Raw genomic sequence first — 4926 nt, 5'->3', positions numbered from 1 at the left:
TCTCTCTCTCTCTCTCTCTCTCTCTCTCTATATATATATATATATATATATATATATATATATATATATATCTTGTCTATGTATCTCTCTCTATCTATGTATATCTATCTCTTTCTCTCTATCTTGATAGATATACATATACTTACTTTTAATAAAAATAAAGTACATTCACCAATTTTAATATTAAATATCATAGCCAAAAAAGTTTTAATGATGTGGTTTATCACTATTTATTCTGACCCAGGTCCACCATGGCCAGCAAAAGAGGGAAAAAGAAAATGAAAAAAAGTATGGATGAAGAGACTGTAGAGAGCCCCAAAAATGTGACAGAAGATCTACAAGTTGCTGAAGAAGTAGAGAAGCATGGAGAAGACCAGATCATGCTAGATAAAGATAATGTGTCCAGCGAGGAGAGTGTACAGTGTGATGAGATGGTTCTGTCCAGTGGTAAGAGTTTAATCATTGTATTCGGTCTTGATTCTGAGAATGTAAGCATTCCTCAATTGAAATTTTGAAATATAGATATTTGCCTTAGATTTTTAACTGGTACACAGAAACGGGACCACACTTATTAAGCATACTTAATAAGCATACATTGCTTTTTTTATTAACATTGATGTTTCAAGTTCATTTTTATTATCAGACAATGTCACTGATTTTAATTTAGTAGATTATTTTTAACATCATGCTTTTTTATCTTATGTTAAAATGGTATTGTCAAATAACATTTGTTTATTTATTTGTTACATTTTTTTTATCTCCTATTGAAATCTTATTTAGCGCTTTGGTTAAAGTGGAAATCTAAGTGCTTCATAAATATGCCTTAACTCTACATTGAATATTTTGTTGATTGCAGATAAAACCAGCTCCCTGAAGTTGCTGAAGAAAAATAAAAGACTGCGGAAAAAAATTAAGAAAATGCATGAGGAAATTGACATTTTGAAGAAAAAATTGAGGGCAAGAACAGGTTGGTGACTATGGCTGGGTGAGGTCTGTTAAGATGTTAGCGGAATGAAATGTAGAACTGCTTTGCGACAACAGGATGGGGCTGATTTTAAAATAAGTCATTTTTGCAAAGTCTGTCAAGTGTCAAAATATATAGGACAATTTGATTACCCATTTCTTTTCAAACTTTAGTTCTTTGTCAGGAGATAGCAGATGCCAAAGCTTAAAATACATCCACAGTAAAAAACAAAACAAAAAAAATTACTGGCAGTTGAGGCTTATTTATGGTGTGAACTGAAGGCACTTGAATACAAATGAAAACCAGTTCACACAAAAAGTAAATTGTTATAATGTGATGTTTTTTTGTTTGTTTTTTTGGGTGGGGGGGGCAGGGAAGTCAAAAAAGTACAAATCCCGTGATTCAGATGATTCCAGCTCCACCTCCAGCTCCAGCTCAAGCTCCACCTCCAGCTCCACCTTCAAATCCACCTCAAGCTCCTCACTTTCATCCTCTTCGTTCTCCAAAATGTAGAAATCCCGCAAGAAGAGTAAAAAGGAGCACTGTCATCCTCTGGCAATGGCGAGAGGTACTGTTGTGTTTGGCAACCATTTTGCAATTAAGGGCCATAGTGTTACCTTTTTTTTTTCTAACAGGAATAACTACTATTAGGGACACTTATCATTTGAAATGTTTATCCCTTGGCACACCTTCCTAGGCTTGCCAACGTCTTATTATATTTAGTAAATGAATACATAAGACTATTTCAATTAACATCAAATTTACATCATACATCAATAACAAGATACAATGATTAAATACAAATGTGTAAAAGAGTCATGATTGTGATTCTAAGAATGTTTTGTAACTATGCAATTTGCTAGAATGTTGTTGGGCTTACCTCACATGTTTCTTGTTTATCTTCAGAAATAATGGGATAGCCTGCAGTAGATTAGCCAGCAGACAGGGCAGTTCACAGTAGAGTGCACATACTGGATAACAGTGTTCTTCAAATCTGACTTTGGTGGGCCTGTAGAGTTTAGCTCCATCCCTAATAATATTTTTTTTATTTTTCATTTTTTTACTATTGATAGAATCCTGCTGTTCTTACCTGCAGTGGTTCCCAACCCCTGTTTTTGTAGCCCCCAACACTGTACAGTACATTTCACATGTCCTCATTGAACACACCCAATTCAATACTAAATTCAACCAATCTCAATTCGCCTTCATATACTACACCCTAAAAGTATACTCCTTTTGTGAGGAAAAAGTACATACATTAGAGCACAGATACTCAACAGGCGGCCCGCGGGCCGCATCCGGCCCATCGGCATTAATTTGATGGCCCGCGTCATGCAAAAGATGAACGCACTTTTTTTATAATTTGAGCTCAAAAGTATACGCGAATATTAGACAGTTTGATTTTTATCTATGTATATTGCGAACGGTCGATAATCCGTTGGTAGATTAATAAAAAATAACATTCATCATCGTCATTGTGATGTGTGTGAAATGTTTAGTGAGACTTTAGCTACTTGATATCTCCGAAATGTACCATTAACTTGCTAAGCGCAACAATAGCAAAACAAACGGTAAAACTGTCAGGCAACTTGTGTGTGCGGCACGCTATGCATAGCTCGTGCATTCAGAGCTGCGCACTTTCACAGCTGATTCGGGTGACGTTAGAGCTGATCCGCGCATCTCTACTGCAATGTGTAATTGGCCGATGATCCTCATAAAAACAAAACTTATTTTCAAAGTGTCAATGGGTTATAAACAGTAGCAAAAAGCGCTCCCATTACAATTACGAGCTGTCAGCACGGCAGTGATGAGTTCGCGACACACTTGCAAAACCTCCAGTTATAACCGGCAGTTTTGTTCGGAACGGGGCACGGCTCGCATGAAAAACTGATCAAAGCTGCTTTTGAGCGAATTCTGACAAACTTAAAAGTTGCGACCCTGTATAATGTCATCTAAAGAAAACATATAATAAATAATTGAACATTTGATGTAGGCTAATTGCCTATATATATTATAGGCCTAATCAATAATTGTTAAATATTGAAAATATAAAGATAATATATGAAGAGCTCTTTTCCAAAACGCGATAAACGCCATTTTTAAAGAAAGGTTTGTGCTTTCTGTTTGAGGTCTCCGTGAAAGTTTGAAAGTCTTTTAGTGCCGCTCACGTCCGTAATGGAGAACTGTCACGTAACATTGTTTTTTCCTCATAAATGCAAACACGAAAAATAAAAGACAAAAGACTTTTTTAAAAATACAAACAAAAAAAGCGTTTATAGCGTTTTGGGGGGGAAAAATGATGGATTTATTGCGTTTTGAAAAAAAAAAAAAAATGAACTCTGTTTGAATATGAACTCTTTTTTTTTTTTTTTTTGCTTAATATTAATAATTAATATTGCTAGAAAACTGTTAATCCACTTTTTGTTCCATATTTTTTATTTCCATGTTCAGTATTAGCCTACTTTAAATAGGACAAAGACTAGCAAGACTTACCTAGCAAGGTTTTTTAATACTCTGAGTATGAACTCATTAATATCGCAAGAAAATTATTATCCAAATAAAATTTTATTTTAATTTTATGTTCAGTATTACAGTATTCAGTTGACTATTCAGTAGAAAGACTAGCAAGACTTACCTAGCAAGATAGGTAATAAACTGAATTTCTAGTAAAAACTGTAAATATTGTCATAAATAAAGTTTTACGATGCAAGTTGTAATTTGTGGCCCTTCACATTTAATATGGTTTAAATGTGGCCCCCTTGGCATCTGAACTTGAGTACCCCTGCATTAGAGTATGTATGAGAGGCATGTAGTAGTATCCAGCTTTGGGACATAATACTTCATCATCTTTAACAGACAGCTCTGTTGCTTAGTTATGTGCATCCTGTCACCGTTTAAACTGCCCTGTCAATCATCTTATCACAGTTCCACATTCCACAGATCCACAGTCTTTCATGAGGAGAAACTCTCATGTGGATAACATTTAATAAATAGGTTTACGTATATTAAACAACATTGAATAAATATATTTTTTCAATGCATGTAGATAAGCAAGTTGTTTGGCTGGCAGTTTATATGACACAGACTTGATTCTTGTCTGTACTGTGATCATTTACAATGCTGCCTATGACAATTGGGTGGGAGTAAGCAATGCTATTTAATATATACTTTCAGTCCTATTCTAGTCAGTTTAAAGTAAATGGCTTATAATTCTGTTTTTCTTGTTTTCTTTGCAGCTCGCACAATTGACGATGTGGTACGTCGGTACCACAAAGTTGTGAAGGCTTACAAGAGTCAGGGGAGCATGAATAAGGCCTTCAAAACTGTAGGTGTGGATCGTAACACACTGGCTCTGTCTGCTCCCCTGGCTGAAATTACAATGGCAGCTCCAAAATTTTTAAAGAGCCTCCCACCATTTAATCTCAAAAAAGAGAAGCTTTTAGATTATTCAAAGCGTTGTGCAGAATCAATGACTCCAGAGGTCCGTGCTAAAATTGAAGAGCTAAAAGCGAAAGGCAATCAAGTATAAATATAGATAAGACCCTTATTTTTCAGTTGTTTTATATTGGGGCTATTGTATTATTTGTTTCTGAATCAGTCCCGGTAATATGTTTTGCTTAATGTTTAAAAAGCCATTTTATTTTTGTGTTGCAATCTTTTAAAACTTCAGAATAAAGTTTTGAATTGTAAAAATCTGCTCACATCTCATTAATTTCCATTATTTGTATTGACAGGCAGGTGGCTACAAAGGGTAGGTACACTTAAAGTTTGGGTATATTTAATTTGTAGCCTTATGCTTTGTTTTTTTAGCACTCAAAAATCACTCGTCCATGAACAGGCTACACTCAAATAGTGTATGCAGATATCAGCGGACTGTGCTGATGACAAAAATCATGTATTTATGCTCTGAACTAGTGAGTTAATCCAATCTAAGGCACAGATGGATAAGGTAAGATAGAAAT

At 34.9% G+C, this 4926-nt stretch overlaps 1 long non-coding RNA gene across 1 annotated transcript; it reads left to right on the top strand.

Annotated features, from left to right (window-relative positions):
• Positions 1-861: 861 nt before the first annotated feature.
• LOC307159502 lies at positions 862-4249 on the top strand. Its single transcript, XR_013821387.1, has 3 exons — positions 862-967; positions 1338-1532; positions 4201-4249. It is a non-coding gene; the product is annotated as an uncharacterized lncRNA (long non-coding RNA).
• Positions 4250-4926: the final 677 nt, after the last annotated feature.

This window comes from Squalius cephalus, assembly GCF_949319135.1.
Source record: "Squalius cephalus genome assembly, chromosome: 5".
NCBI classification, from domain to species: domain Eukaryota; kingdom Metazoa; phylum Chordata; class Actinopteri; order Cypriniformes; family Leuciscidae; genus Squalius; species Squalius cephalus.
This window is presented reverse-complemented; position numbering and strand designations above follow the sequence as displayed.